A 17,387-nucleotide genomic window follows, 5' to 3' on the forward strand; every position below is an offset into this window, starting at 1 on the left:
TGTACAGCGCTGCGTGCACTTTGTAGCGCTCTAGAAATGTTAAATGGTAGTAGTAGTAGTATTGTTAAACACACACAAATACAACACTCCAGATTATATGTGCTATGTCAAATTGTACATTTTGCCATCCAGCCCCTTATGCACATGGTAGCACTCTCTTTGAATACTTTATCTAATACATCCCAAACTAAGCCCTAGTCCCCACTCCCTCCCCCTACCCCCCTCCTTACGGTGGTGCTGATCCCTGAGTTTGCGACTGTTCATATAGCTGCCATATTCTGTTAAAGGATTTTTATTCTGCCTCCCTGGTAGAGTCTTTTGCTTCCATGCTCTGGCCAAGGCTAGTTTTGCTGCTGTGAAGAATTGTGTTGCCAGTCGGAGGGCTCACAGTTTCCACCACAAATGTGACAGGTAGAGGGAGATAGGGACCAGAGTCCCCCACGCCATGGTGCACTGCACTGCACTGACCACTACACTACTCCAGGGACCTGCATGTTGCTCTAATACACCTGGCTGTAACATCTGAAGTTGTCATAGAGGTTGCTAAATCATATTTGTATTCACATTTATGGTGGGTGGTAGGGGGTCAGTGACCACTGGGGGTATTGGGGGGTCACCCTTCAGTGGTCATATGGTCATTTAGGGCAGGCACCCTTTTGTGCATTATTAGTTATAAAAACAGGTCTAGCTCAAAACATCTTAGTTTTAGTCCTGGGTGATTTTGTTTTGTTCCATTATGGCTGAAAAACGTCAAAGTGTTAGGAACGCCCAGATCCCGCCTTTAACATGCCCCTGACATGCCCCCTTGTGATTTGAACGCACTTTTATTTATTTTTTTTATTTGTGGCATTTATACCCCGCTCTTTCCCGCTCGATAGCAGGTTCAGTGCGGCTTACAAAGTGTGGTACAACGTATCACGGAGGTAATACAGGTTTGGGAACAATGTATCAACGAGATGACATAGAGGCACATTTTCAAAGCACTTAGCCTTCCAAAGTTCCATAGAGTTCCATAGAAACCTATGGAACCTTGGAAGGCTAAGTGCCCTGAAAATATGTCTCATAATTACATAAAGTAGGTTCAGTGCGGCTTACAAAGTATGGTACAAAGTATCGCATGGATGATACAAAGTATAGAACAAAGTATGGACCAAAGTGTCGTAGAGATGACGTTTTTGATGGACTTCATAGAGAAATGTCTAAAAATTGGTTTTGAAAATACCAATTTGGATGTTTTTTTTGTGAGAAAAACATCCAAATGCAGATTTATGCCACTTTTTGGATGTTTTTCTCTTTTGAAAATGAGCTCCACAGTCAATTTCTACTGAATACAGCTTCCACTATCACTCAGGCTGTTCTAGTCTTAGTCAAAGGACTTTGCTTGTTGCTAAGCAGACTTCAAAGTGTTTGAAATACTTGCACATCATTCATCCAAATATAACTTGCTGTACTTTCTATCATATCATTCAATCACTTGGTTTCCACTAGAGTAAGCACATTATCTATTTTATCAGACAGCACTAATCCGCACGTCAATATCATGTAAGGAAGTCAGAGCAGCACAGGATGTTATTTCAGTCATACTTGTCTGCAAATGTATTTCTCCAGACAAACACATTTTGTATTATTGTTATAATTATTTTTTTTTCATTGTCACCTGGGGTGGTGGATTAGCCTAATGGTTAGTGCAGCAGCCTGAAAACTGGGTTCAATTCCCACTGTAGTTCCTTGTGATTCTGGGCAAGTCATTTAACCCTCCATTGCTCCAGATGCAAGTAAGTACCCCCATGTAATATGTAAACCTCTTTGAGTAACCACAGGAAGGCCGTATGTCAAATCCCATTCCTTTTTCCTATTTTCTGCCTGCCTTAGATAAGAACATTGCCCAAAGCCTGAAGAAACATCTTTTTAAAGGTACACTCTTAGAACTACTCTTGGGCTGGCATATAGTGCCACAGAAATGGGCTTCCCAGACTGTGGGTCATGACCCCTATTTGGGGTCATGATCTGCTGCAGAAGTACGTAGGTACGTCATTCCGATGCACCTCTGTAGGATTGTGGACATTGCTTCAGCCACAATCATAAGTCCGTGGCCTGAGAAAGATTGGTAAGTGCCAAGATGTAGCTGGTTCACAAATAAGAACCATAAAAAAGCATTTATTTTCCACGCTTTGTGGAAGCTTAGCTTAGCTGATTCTAAAATTCTACATCCTAGTAAACCAGAAAATAAATGTATTACATCTGATCACATCTGTCTCAGATGCTCATGTACAATATCTTCATTAGATAATTCATTCATTGGTCCAATAAATGTTATCACAAGCTGCATAAAATCCAGTTCAACAAGGTTATATTTTTTTTTACCAAAGCTGGTCCTGATGTTATTCTTGGGAGCCAATTCACTAAAGCCCAAAACCTTAAGGAGGATATTTTACACTCTTTTCATGTGTAAAATACTATTTTATGTGTGTGAAATGGTTTTTGTAAAATTATCTCACACTTAAAAGTATGTTTGGTGAAATTAGGTGTGTATATGCATGCGACTGTAGAGTAGGCATGTTCAGGGGAGGAGTTTTGGTGGAGCATGAAGCATGACTAGAATTGCAATTTATGTGCATGTTTTATAAAATACTTACGAATGCCCACACTTTATGCACTAATATTTATGCCTGCTACTGAGCAGGCATAAATTTCTGCATCTTCAATATGGGCACAGATTCTGCAGTATTTGTGCCAGTATTTTATAAAGACTGCAATGTATATCCCAGCACCAAGCATCAACTTATAGTAATTAATATAGCAGCTTAACAATCCCATTTGTATTTTGCAAACCACTAACCAACCACAGTGTAAACCAACTTTGAACACAAGAACATAAGAACAGCCATACTGGCTCAGACCAATGGTCTATTTAGCCAAGTATCCTGCTTCCAGCAGTGGCCAATCCAGGTCACAAGTAACTGGCAGAAACACAATTAGTAGCACCATTCCATGCTACCAATCCCAGGCAAGCAGTAGCTTCCCCCATGTCCATCTCAATACCAGGCTATGGACTTTTCCTCCAGGAACTCATCCAAACCTTTTTAAACCCAGATATACTAGCCACCGTTACTACATCCTCCAGCAACAAGTTCCAGAGCTTTAAATGAAAAAAAATATTTCCTCCTATTTTTTTAAAAGTATTTCCATGCAATTTCATTGAGTGCCCCTTGGTCTTTATACTTTTTGAATAACAGAAAAAGCGATTCACCTCCACCCATTCCAGTCCACTCAGGATTTTGTAGACCTCAGTCATATCTCCCCTCAGCCGTCTGTTTTCCAAGCTGAAGAGCCCTAACCTCTTTAGCTTTTCCTCATATCGGAGCAGTTCCATCCCCCCTATCATTTTGGTTGCTCTTCTTTAAACATTTTCTAATTCTGCTATATCTTTTTTGAGATACGGCGACCAGAATTGAACACAATACTCAAGGTGAGGCTGCACCATGGAGCGATACAGGGGCATTATAATATTTTTGATCTTATTTTGCATCCCTCTCCTAATAATTCCTAGCATCCTGTTTGCATTTTTGGCTGCCACCGCACACTGGGCAGAAGATTTTAGTGTATTGTCTACAATGACACCCAGGTATTTTTCTTGAGTGCTGACATCTAAAGTGGACCTTAGCACTAGATAACTATGATTCGGATTATTCTTCCCAATGTGCATCTCTTTGCATTTGTCTACATTAAATTTTATCTGCTATTTGGATGCCCGGTCTTCCAGTTTCCTAAGGTCTTCCTGCAATTCTTCACAATCCACATGCATTTTGACAACTTTAAATAGTTTCATGTCATCTGCAAATTAAATCACCTTACTCATCGTTCCGATTTCCAGATCATTTTTAAATATGTTAAATAGCACCAGTCCCAGTACAGATCCCTGTGGCACTCCAGTATTTGTTTATGCACACCATCTATGTGTTTTAATATGATTTTAATTATGTTTTTCAATTAGCTTTTTAAAAAATATGTTCTTTGCTACTTTCATTTTTAAATGTATGTGACATTCAGTTTGCATATAATTTATTTTTAAATATTTATTTGTTATACTTTATACCTGTATTCAAATTGAGTTTAATTAAATGTGTCTATATATGGACTGTATTTTTAAATGTATTTGTTTTTTATTCATCAACCAAATTCGATTTACATTTTTAGTCTAAATTAAGCTACAAATATATTTTATCCAATTTTAAACCCTTTATATATGCACACCAAGTATTTACCATGTATTTCATTATGTTATTATTTCTAAAAATGTACTAGTTATCGCATACACTCAGTTTATATATTGTATTTATCATGCTTAATACATGTTCTCAAATTAAGTTCAATAAAATATAGGTATACTTTACATACACATATAAAAATTTCATATATAATCCATCATGTATTTCAATATAATTTATTTGTGCATTGCAATTTGTTTTCTTTTTTATCATTTATGTATTAATTTTATTATAGACGCCTGATGCAGACCTAAGGCTGAAACACAACATTGTGTCGAGTCTCCATTCTTCAATAAACTTCTTTATTATTATAAATCTTCTCTGTCTTTGGCATCCTTGGTTGTCCTCCCACTTTTATTTTAGATTGTTGTATTCCGTGGGGTGTCTTGAGTTCTCTGTTTTTAGGCGGATTTCTTTTCACATATATGCTCCTACTTGGGAACCACTGATCTATAGATGAAGATTCCTGGGTAGGTCTTGAGGGGGGGAGTCAGGGCTTAGGGGGATGGTGCCACTGTGGGGGTTGGTTTTGAACCTTTCAGTGGATTTAGGACCTTTGGAGGGTAGGTTTGGATCTTCAGGAGGTGGGGGTGTAAACTGGGAGGGGGGATTGGACATTAGGGGTGTCAATAGGAGGGATTAGATATTCAGGGCATGTTTGGAGGGTATATCAGACATTGAAGGGGATGCCAATACACCACCACTGAGATCAGCCATGCTACAGGTCTGCCGATAGCACAGCTGCACTTACTGCCTCCTCTTGAAGTGGTAGTAAATACAGACATGCTATCAGCAGTCATGATAGTGTAAGATAAGATAGTCATAAGCTACTGCTCTATGCTGCAGAAGGATTATAACAACCACCCCTGGACACATCGCCACATGCATTGTGGATGCAACCCTTACCCATTAGCAGTTGGTTGGCAATAAAGAGAAATTTGCATACTTTCTTACTCTGCAACTTATATTTGTCTTATATAAGTTTTATTATGGACTAATAAGTACGAGAAGGTAATCCACCTAAGTGGATGAACACAAACTCCCACGTAAAAATAACAGTACAAAAAAAGAGTGGGAAATGGACCAATGACTCCAGGAAAACGGGAAGTAAAATACCAAGGAACCACTTTATTCAATGACTCGACACAAAACAACTGTGTTTCGGCCAGAAGGCCTGCTTCAGGAGTCCGACGTGGCCATGTTTCGCCCTCAGGCTGCGTCAGGGGTAAAACTAAAAATCAGGGGTGATCAACATACCCCTTCAAAAAAAGCTGTGCTTGTTAACAGACACTGCTCTGGATCAAAGTGCAACAGCACACAAGGTCAAACCCTGGTAACAGTCTCTCTCATTGGATGTTGCATAGCACTTCAAGTCTTTTCCCTCACATGCAGAAAAGACTTGGATGATAAAGGCCCAGAGTCATTCATAAAATGCATGCTCCTTGCAGGTCCAAGATCTTCAAGTCTGATCTCAGCTTCTCTGCACATACATGGTAGAAAAAAGAATAATATGTCCAGTGACATAGCCAGACAGCTAATTTAGGGTGGGCCTGAGCCCTCTGCCCTGCTCTTCTCACCCCTCCCCCCTGATGCCCACCCCCAACTAAAAATTGAAATCCCTGAGCTGGCACGGATCTGAAGCCCTGCTAGCTGAAGATCTCCTCTGGCAACCTGGGCAGGTGGAAGCAGGGTCCCCATGCTGTCTTCAAAACCCCTGATCCCCCCCTCCCCAGTACATGCTTAGTTTTGGTGACTTGGGGACACTGTTGTCGGCTGCCCAGGTTGCCAGAGTTCTGGCCTGAAGGAGGTCTTCAGCTGACGGGGCTTAGGATTCCCACTAGCTATACCAAGTGAGCATCAATTTTGAGAGGGCCTGAGGCCACCAATAGCTATGTCACTGAACATTTATTATTTCTGAAGTATAATTAATTCATCAATATAATGTGTGGACGGTGCCTTGTTTTTTAAGTATGCTGGGCAAGAAGCTTCCCCCTTTCTCACTTTATCGGATCTGTAAAGTTAGTCTACAGCATGTTTCCTCTGTGAACTGAAACTGCCTATACTGTATTTTTGCTGCCTGATCCCTTCATGCCATTGTGATTCCATCAAGATTTCACCACTGTAAAAGTATAAACAGCATTACTACTCAGCATGTTGCTGAATCTTCCTAGTCTCCATGGAGAGAGCTGGTTGAGAACAAAACTCTTGTCTAGCACAACTGAACTGTAAGTTATTTTTCCCTGTTTGAATACTTCATTAAAGAAGATTTTGGTTCAAGAGTTCTGAGTCTTCTCATAGTGATGTTCTATATTCTGGTTTAAATTGACTGTCAAGCATAGTGTTAGGAACACTTGTGAAGACAAGTACTATCTTTAGCACGCATCTGCATCATATTAGTGAGGGGCATTTTTGATATGACATCTAAGTCTGAATTGAAATGTTTTGCCAAAAATGTCTCAACGAAATGTATAGCTCACAGCCATAACTGAACAAGAAAAATGTCTAAATATTTGGTTCAAATATGGCTTTGAGCTAGACATTTTCATGCTCAACATCTATCTGTAAGTACCATTTTTGAAAAAGAAAAGTCTCTGAGGAAAAACCTAGAAAAACAAGTCATATGGACATCTGGTAGCATTCCTAGTAAACTGGTCACACAGACATCCCAACTTTGTAGAAGGGCAGCTTACTGGTCAGTGCAGTGGACTTTACATAAAGATACCCAGGTACAAATCCCACCTAAACCCCTTCATATTGTATTGTGAGCCCTCCAGGAACAGAAAAAAACCTACTGCATCTAAAAGTCCACTACTACAGTAGCTCCCAGGCTTGCAGGTCACTTATATATTTAGGTACAGGAGATATTTCTGTGTTTCAGGAGGGCTCACCTATTTGTACTGAAATGAAAGAGTTAAAGTGGGAATTCAACCTGGGTTCCATTGTTTACTGTCCACTGCACTGACCGCTTGGCTATTACTACTACCTATCATTTCTATAGCGCTACTAAATGTACACAGTGCTGTACATTGGACACAAAGAGACAGTACCTGCCTGAAAGAGTTTACAATCTAACTAGAACAGACAAACAGGTCAAATAAGGGATAAGGGAATTACAAAGGTGGGAATGATAAAAAAGGGTGCTGAACAAGTGAGTAAGGGTTGGGAGTTAAAAACGACATTTGTCCCAGTATGGCAATACTTCTGTACTTATCTAGCAAACTAAAGCTTCATAAAACTTGGTACTCTCCAAAGCCCAAGATGCCACTGGATCCCATTCAATTCATTCAAGGCAGTGATGCCCCTCAGCTTCTATACTATTTCCCTTACAAACTATTTCACTCATCCAAAAAAGGCCCCACTGGGGATCAATATTTCTTTTCCTAGACCAAGTTGTGACTGTACCACCCTACATCCTTTCTATGACCACCCCCATCAACCCCACCTCCTCCAACTAATTACAGGAAGGGGTGGGAGGGAAAATGTCTCACCTCTCAATCTTCCATGCTTCCTTCACCACCCACCCAAAATGTCTAACCCCCTGAAAAATGTCGCACTCCTCTCCTCTCAGAAATCACACCTCCCCCTCACTCCACCACAAATCACCAACCCCCTCTGCCAGCCCACTCACACCAACAGCCCACTCCCCAACCCTTTCTCTCCCTCCATAACCCTAGCAACAGCAAAAATACTTCCAGGTAGAGTTAGTGTGTCTCAGCCATGTCATGATTCCTAAAGGTTAACACTTTGGGCAACTTTTATATGGGGCCCTTTTCAGTGCGGCGCTAAGCCCAAAGTCGGCTTACTGCTCGTTATTCCAGGACTACCACCAGCCCAATGTGGCCACCAGCAGCAGTTCTACCTCAAGCACATGCCATTTCCAGTTTGTTTCTGGGGCTTTTTACTTGCTGCGGTAAAAAGGGCCCTGGTGTGCAGGAAAAATGGCCCCCACCACTATCGCAGGTCCCTTTTTCCCACAGCTTGGTAAAAGGACCCCTGTTTGCCTTACCACAGTTTAGTAAATAGGACTCTGAATTAGATTACTGTATGAAGCAGAGAGAGATGTAGGAATGCGAATGCAAAAATTTTCATTTGTCTCACTTTGTCTCAATTTTTTTCTCATTTCTTTTTAATGTGTGCTAAAAATTTTTATGCAAACAAAGATGCATGTTAAAATTTTTGGTGGCTGATAAAAAAAAGTGTGTTTTCCTCTACATAAAACAAAATGACACAAATAATAGTGTATCCCTGGAACGGTTTGCTACATAACTTGCATACACAGATACAACAAATTAGAGCCCCACTGTAGGGATCCTTTGTTTTGACATTTGGCTTCCTAAATTTCAGTTTCTCTTAACTACACTTTTGATATTTTTTCCCACTCAGGATCTGACCTTTTTGACATTCACCTTTGCCTGAGTATTAGTTGCTTCCCAAGGATTTCCTTCAAAATGAAAAGAAACTGTGTCTCTGAGGGAGTCCTGGAATGTCTGCCTATAGCATGCAATATACCTGCAGCAACTCAGAGATGGAACTAATCATACCAGATCAGTCTCCCGCAGAGGAGAGCTCTTCCCAGAATGCACATTTTACTTGGTAATTAATATACATACTGTAAGTCTGGGGTTCCATCCATTCTTGCTATGGCCTACTTTTCTGGTCTTCAAATCCATTTTGAGTTGTTGTTCTTCTCTAAGTAGATCTCATTTTATTCTTTCTCGTTGTCTAGTTCAGTAGTATAATGTGTCTTGGGAGATTCCCATCCAGTCAGATTTCCAGGATATCCACAATGAATATGCATGAGATAGATTTAAACATAATGGAGGCAAGTAACAAAGGTAAAGACCTGCGCGGTCCATCCAGTCTGCCCAAGGTGGCTAGACCTGTGCCTGCCAGTCTGTGCGGGCCTCAGTCACCCAGGTTTAAACGCTGGCTGTCAAGTCTCCACCATGCCAATATATAGGCAGCCAAACATGATGTAGTTTTGGTTATACCCATATATCATCCCCAAGTATTGCTGACAGTATTGAACTTACCAGTCAAGATGTCTTCCCCTCCCTCCTGAACTGTACAGCACCCTCACTCATAGCAAATCTATCTCATGCATATTCATTGTGGATATTCTAGAAACCTGACTAGATTGAGAACTATTATACTTGTAGATTGCTTAAGTCTCACCTACAGGCAACAACCACTTCATTTTCCATAGCTTAGTCATAAGAAAGCTTCTTAGTAATCCCTCTATCCCATCCCCACTCCGAGCAACTGGGAATGTGACAAGTTTTTGCGGGAAAGAAGTGTTTCTGTTATGCAACTTTTCTAACAAATATGCAATTCAGTTTGTGATTATTGCCTTGTTTTAGGATCCAATAAATCTAGCCACTTGTTGAAACCATGACAGATTAATCAGGATGGAGAAAACCATTAGTGCTACTCCAATTTTTTACATAGTGAAATAGGGATGGGCAGCCAGAATTTTGTGATTCATGTTTCCTGTGAAATTTATGACAATTTTTATTTTATTCATTTTTGTTTGGACACTTTTTTTTTGTTCTGTCAGTTTCCAATAATAGTGTGCACTATGTGGATTAAGGGCGCAATTGTTCCCCGATAAGGCATGCATGCACAAGTTTGCACTAGTTTACGCATTCGCAATGGTTTAGGCATGTGTGATGGTTCCATTTTTGGGAAAGAGGGTGCACTCTTTTTGAAATGGTGCACCCTTTTTCCACATACTGCACACTAATTCCAAAAAGTGCATTTTTCTGCTCATTTTCATTTAGCAACGACATACAATGACACAGGATATGTCATTGACATTTCCCATGTCCTTGCAAAACAACAGCCCATTCATACAATGAAATAATAAGCACAAAAGTGTCTCTTCCTGTGGTCCTATCTTTTACCTTCTAGGACAAATGTGCATAGACTTAGAGCACTTCCCCAGCCACTGTCGGACTTGCTTTCAAGAAAAGCCGTTAGAATTACAGTATGTCATGATTATTAAAACATCTGTAAAGTTATCTATATTTGTGAACATATTTTTCCACCACCCACACATTTCATGGTTAACTGCTTTGAACTGCTCAAAGTTGTAGCAAAGAGACATTCTGAAAAACAGGAAGGAGTATGATACATAAATACACTGAATAAAATTATTATGAAACGGAAGCTTCTATTTAGTTTCGCTGACATATTGACATCTTATAGCTGAGCACCTGCCATGTGTTCAGCTTATTCAAGAAACCAAAACTGTTCTTTCCTCCTTCTGATCTGGAATTCAACAAAAATAAAATTCTTTAAAACTTATTTTACAGTTTGTGACACCTCATTTTAATTTTTTAAAATGAAGGAAAGCTGTACAGCACCTTAAAGAATTTCAAGAATTGTAACTTCAGAAAAAAAAGGGGGGGCCTGTTATCTAACATATCTGACTTTCCTGCTAAATGTAGTTTAGTTAATTTTTTCCCATACGGAGAACATAGGGGCATATTTACTACAGTGTACTGTTTTTGTACTTAATGGAGATTAACAGGCAAAATTAAGCTGTCTTAAGTGCAAAGCTACTACTACTACTACTACTTATCATTTCTATAGCGCTACTAGACGTACGCAGCTCTGTACACATGAAGAGACAGTCCCTGCTCAACAGAGCTTACAATCTAATTAGGACAGACAAACGGGACAAACAAGAGATAAGGGAATATTAAAGTGAGGATGATAAAATAAGGGTTCTGAACAAGTGAATAAGGGTTAGGAGTTAAAAGCAGCATCAAAAAGGTGGGCTTAAAGCTCTGTGGTAAATGTTAGGGGAGTGTTCAGCATTCCCCCTACAGTTTCTGCATAGACAAGTTCTCTAATGCATGATACTTGGAGGCTCAATGAGGAGGCGTTAGATCAACCTGCGTTATATGCACATTTGATTATTAGCGTGCACTACCTACTGTGCATTGGCTGCAATGTGTAATCCACGCCCACTCTCCACTCATACCCAACCCATAACCTTCCATCCCATGGTGAGCAGATGGCACTGCATTTATAGTACATTGGCTGTTTTAACGCACTCTAGGCATTAGCGCAGTCTAGCACTAATGGTTAGTGCATGTTAAAACCTGCACAAACTGCTTAGCACACCTTAGTAAATGTGTTTCATAGGGTCTTATTTACAAGGATGCATTAGGTGGTATCTTAACATTTAAAATGCAAGAATTTCATTATTATTACTACTATTACCATTAATAATAATAATTTTTCACAATATACAATTCCAAGAAAAATCTTGGAACAGAAACTAGACAGAAGTCTACAGGACAGAAATAAAATTTCAGCAAAAGAAAACAAGGAAAAGAAGAAAAAAATCATCTGCCATAACCAGTCCACAAAAATGAGATCCAAAGGCATAATCCTATGAAATTATATCCAAGTGAAAACCAAAAAGCTAACGCAATAGTGAAATAGTAGAGTATCAAATATTAGTATCAGGGGAAAGAGGCCACAGGAGAACAGCTGAAGAAGCTAAGACCCCACTGTATCTAGAGTTCACGATTGTAAGCAAGTGAGTTGGCTCATAAAAGATGTACCTTTAGGATTCCAATTTTACTTCATATTTACAAGGAACATTTAACCAAAAAAGATGCTGTAACTGCTGAACCTTACGGCCCTGTTTAATAAGCTGTGCTAAGGGCGTACTAGCACGTTAAATGCTGAAGTCACCCATAGGAACATATGGGCGACTCTAGCGTTTAGTGCGTGCTAATTTTAGCATACACAAAAAACAGTAGCGCACTTTAGTGAACAGGGTCCTTAGACTTCAATCCCAAAAACTGTTCTCTCTGCTTCTGTATAATACAAGCAACAGCTGGATGAATTCTAAATTTACAATTGAGACATTTAAACACTGTATGGCAGAAAAACAGCCTCAATGTCCAGTGTCTATCAGGCTTAAGAACAAAATGTACCCATTCAAAGTTGCAGGAACCACTTCATGATCATCTCTCTCTATAATCTGGGTCATCTTAAGTTTATCAAAAGTTCTACCAGCTCCAGGTTGACTAATAACTCTTTTAGCAAAAGGAGGAAAATGATAAGGATGGGCTGTTTTTTACTACTAACTCCAAAAAGATAGAATGAATATAGTGGTTAGCAAAAAAACACAGTCTTTTTTCATTTTTAATAAACTTTTGTTATACTAAAAAATATTTCAATAAAGCATCATTATCATAATGGTATCCAGGACTCTGTCTTCAGCAAAACCAGTTATTATTAGAACTTCAGGCACTTATCTAAATCAATCCCAATGGGCTTCCCGTTTCACCCTAAGGCTTCTTCAGAGGAATTTGTATAATCATGCTGAATAATTAATTTGTAACAAATTCCCCTGAAGAAGCATCAGGATGAAACGGGAAGCCTGTTGGGATTGATTAAGGTAAGAAGGTTTTGGCTGATGATTATGATAATGTCTGTTCAGACTATAATCATCCATAACAGATAGGCGTCCAAGGACAATTTCTGAGGCCTTTTCTTCCCTTTGAAGAATTTAAAACATATTCATGGTTTTTTGCTAAGCACTATATTCATTCTATCTTTAAGGAGTTAGTGGTTAATGTATTAGATTCTTTGAATGAATACTTCCTTTTGATTATTAACTGTTGTTTACTACAACATAGGATATGTCAATGAGAAGGCTCTCTATATGGACTCTCCACCAGTTTAGCTTTGGTAATTTCACCTTATTCCTCCCCACAGTTCCTGCATTCTGCAACGGCAAATTGCCTATTCATCCCATCAGTCTAACGATCACAGTTTGTATCCACTAGACATAGCGCTTTCCTAGTTCCCTGTCTCTGGAATTTGCTTCTGAATCCTGTTCACAGAGAAATGGCATTCCCTAGGTTTAGGGTTACCATATGGCTCTAGAAAAAGGAGGATAGATTGAGCCAGTCTGGGTTTTACTTTCATTTCTTTCAATGGAAGCAAAACCCAGACTGGACCAATGTGTCCTCCTTTCTCTGGAGCCATATGGTAACCCTACCTAGGTTTAAAGTGGCATTATAAGCAAATCTTATTGCTCTTGCCTTCCCCAGAACCATGAGCACCATGCAGTGGTGTGGTTGGTACTGACAGCTGATCCTGAATCCTCTCTTCTACACTACTACTTTTCTACCCTAGCCATTTCCAACTCTGTCTCCTGTCAATTATTGTAGTTCCTTTCCTTTGTTTAGTTAATAAGTAAACCTCTCTGTTGACCTATATCTACAAAATACTGAGTGGTGTGGAGCAGGTGAAGGTGAATCAATTTTTCACTAATTTAAAAAGTACAAAGACCAGGAGGACACTTCATGAAATTTCATGGAAATACTTTTAAAACACATAGGAAGAATTATGTTTTTCACTCAAAGAATAATTAAGCTCTGGAACTTGTTGCTGGAGGATGTGATAATGGCAGTTAGCATATCTGGGTTTTAAAAAAGGTTTGGACAAGTTCCTGGAGGAAAGGTCCATAGTCTGTTAATGAGATGGACATGGGGGATGCCACTGCTTGCCCAGGGATTGGTAGCATGGAATGGTGCTACTAATTGGGTTTCTGCCAGGTACTTGTGACCTGGATTGGCCACTGCTGCAATCAGGATACTGGGATAGATGGACCATTGGTCTGACCTAGTACGGCTATTCTTATGTTCTTATGTTTAAGGGCAGTATAGCAAGAAACTAAAAAAAGATAAACATTATCACTGCAGGCAGCATATTACCCCCTATATAAGCAGGGAGCTCTGTGCCTGCAGGCTTTTCATGGGAAAATATAAAGAGCAGCATATAGGAGGGGAGAAAGACCAGAGAAGAATAGATACTGAGGGAGACATTTTCCTTTGAAAAATCAGAGCTTGACAAATTTTTTAGACAGTAGGCATACGACTCATTCAATCTGTGTGGACTTGTGACTTGTCTCTTTCATACTAGGTAGTTCTGCTTAAAGTAGTGCCTAAGGAAAGGCTAAAGAGGTTAGAGCTCTTCAGCTTGGAAAAGAGAAGGCTGAGGGGGGGATATGATTGAGGTTTATAAAATCCTGAGTGGTGTAGAATGGGTAGAAGTGAATCGATTTTTCACTATTTCAAAAAGTACAAAGACCAGGAGACACTCAATAAAATTACAGGAATTACTTTAAATACAAATAGGAGGAAATATTTTTCACTCAATGAATAGTTAAACTCTGGAACTTGCTGCTGGAGTATGTGGTAACAGCAGTTAGCGTATCTTGGTTTAAGAAAGGTTTGGGCAAGTTCCTGGAGGAAAAGTCCATAGTCGGTTATTGAGATAGACATAGGGGTAGCCATTGCTTGCCCTGGGATTGGTAGCATGGAATGTTGCTACTAATTGGGTTTCTCCACAAAAAATACATGAGGGAACAATTGTCACTCCTCAATAGGAAAATGAAAAAAAAAAAAACAAAGGGAGTAACAAACCAGAACAACAGTGGTGAGAAACATAAGGCTATATTACCAAAAAAATTTGAACAGGTCGCTGAGCAAATTGCATACCGCGATACTTAGGCAGCAACCGACAAAAAGACCTATTCAAAATTACCCCGGAAGCAGGTTCTTCAGAACCAAAACACCATGCTCTCTTCATAGTGGGTGTCGGGAGCAGTGGCTTTCCTAGGGGGGGCGGTGGGGGCGGTCCACCCCCGGTGCACGCCGCCGGGGGGGGTGTCGCGCGCGCGCCTGCCCTCCGTTGTTCCATGCTTCTTCTCTGCCCCGGAACAGGTTACTTCCTGTTCCGGGGCAGAGAAGAAGCATGGAACAACGGAGGACAGGCGCGCGTGGCACCCCCCCCGGAGGCGTGCACCCGGCGGGGGGGGGTTCTTCACGGAGGTGTCCTTTCACCGGGGGGGGGGGTCCGCGCTGCATCGGGGGGGGGGGGGGCGCTGCACCCAGGGGGCGGGGCGAATCGGCGATCCGCCCCGGGTGCCAGCCCCCCTAGGAACGCCACTGGTCGGGAGCACTGCTTTGACTTCAGTGCTGTGCCATTGTGGTGTTAGCTAAGTATTGGGGTTGCTGTGCCTTGGTTTGATTGCAAATTTATACAAAAGCAATTAAAATTAAAAATCAAAAATTCAATAAATTCAATAATTTAAAGGATTCAATCCAGCATAAGAAGCAAATGATTAATATATATGAAATGCTGCAGATCTGGAATAGCTTACTGTATAGGAGATCACATAGCCGATTGATTTGCCTTATGATGCCTCCTATCTGTTTTTTCCTTGTTAAGTTTTGTTGGGCTTTTTTGGTAATATAGCCTTATAGTTCTCAACACTGTTGTTCAGGTTTGTTACTCCACTCATTGGATTTCTGCCAGGTACTTGTGACCTGGATTGGTCACTGTTAGAAGCAAGAAACTGGGCTAGATGGACCATTGATCTGACCCAGTATGGCTGTTCTTATGACTACCATCCTTCCATTCTTATTTGTTTTTATCTTCTGTGATCTTGCTCCTGGCCCTTCAGTTGTGAACACAGAACAGAAATATTTGTTAAGCAATTCCACCTTATCGTTATCAGCTTCTACATATTCCTCACTTCACCTTTGAGTCTCACAATGCCACTTTTGCACATCCTCGTATCACTGACATATCTAAGAAAATGGTTTGTCCCCCCATGTTACTGTATTGGCTATTTTTTTTCTTCCATTTGCATCTTTGTTTTCCTCACTACTCTACCATCTTCTCTTAGCTTTTCTAGAGATTGTCACCTATCTTCCCCTTTCTGCGATCTCTTGTAGTTTATAAAGGCTAACCTCTTTTTCCTTACTTTTTCAGCTACTACTTTTGAAAACCAAAGCGGCCTCCTTTTCCTCTTACTTTTATTTACTATCCTTAGAAAAAGGTTCGTTGCCCTTACAATAGCTCCTTTCAATTTTGCCCATTGCTTTCCGACTTCCTCCAGATGTTACCATCCAGACAGCAATTTCTTGAGGTAATCCCCCATCTAAATAAAATTATTTTGAAGTTTAGTACTTTCACTTTTGAATGAACCCTCTCCACACCTATCTTAATATTAAACCACACCATCTGGTGATCACTGCATTCAGATGTTCTCCAGCATACATGCATCAAATCACATAATTTTATAGGCAGTGATGCAAGCACTTATGGGTTGTTCCCTCTTAGCTTTGCTCCTTTAGTCCTTCCTTTTTCTCTGTTCCTTCCTTTCCTTAATCTCAATCAAGTATGCATATGTAATATCGCATTATGCCATTTGCTATGTGTTTATCTTGTTGGGCAGACTGGATGGACCGTACAGGCCTTTATCTACCGTCATCTACTGTGTTATGGATAATTGTAGTTCTTTTCCTTTCTGAGTAATTTTATTATTAATGACTTTGCTTGTTTGTATTGAAAGGCAGTATATCAAGAATTAATAAACATAATCATATTCTATAACACATGTATGTAATTGCCTGATGTGCCCCTGACCCACTCATGCCCCTCCCAGGTCCATGCCCTCTTGAAGTTGCGCATTCTGGAATTTCGAGTGCACAATTTATAGAGTGGTGACTAAGAGCAGTTATTCACATAATTGCTAATTGGTGTCAATCAGCACCATTTAAGGTCAATTATAGCCTATTTCTCATTAACGCCAATTAGCAGCTGTGGAAATGGAAGGAAAGAGTTAATTGTGCTTTAACAGCAGATGTTGTTACTTCTTGTTTTTACAGAAAGCAGACGGATTTTCCCATTAAAGCACAGCATGATCCTAATTTCTATTTACATGCCTAAATTCCAACAGTTAGGCGTGAGCATTTACGCCAGGTATTGGACTGACATAAGTGCTCACGCCTAATGTTAGGCATGTAAATGCTGACTTGCACTAGTACTCTATAATGGCAGTTGCTCCGGCATTATAGAATTCACACTTTGGGCCTTATTCTATAAAGGTTATGCTCCTAATTTTACACTCCTAAATTTATGAGCATAATTTATGCTCCGAAATATATGCAAAATCTATGAGCATAATAGGCCCTAAATTAGGACCTTTATAAATTAAATTAACCTTTATAGAATACGGGCCTTAGTGCGTACCATCCTAGCACCTAAATTTCAGTGACTTTTTGAGAATTTACTCCT

Source organism: Microcaecilia unicolor, chromosome 10 (genome assembly GCF_901765095.1).
Source record: "Microcaecilia unicolor chromosome 10, aMicUni1.1, whole genome shotgun sequence".
In the NCBI taxonomy this organism is placed as follows: Eukaryota; Metazoa; Chordata; class Amphibia; order Gymnophiona; family Siphonopidae; genus Microcaecilia; species Microcaecilia unicolor.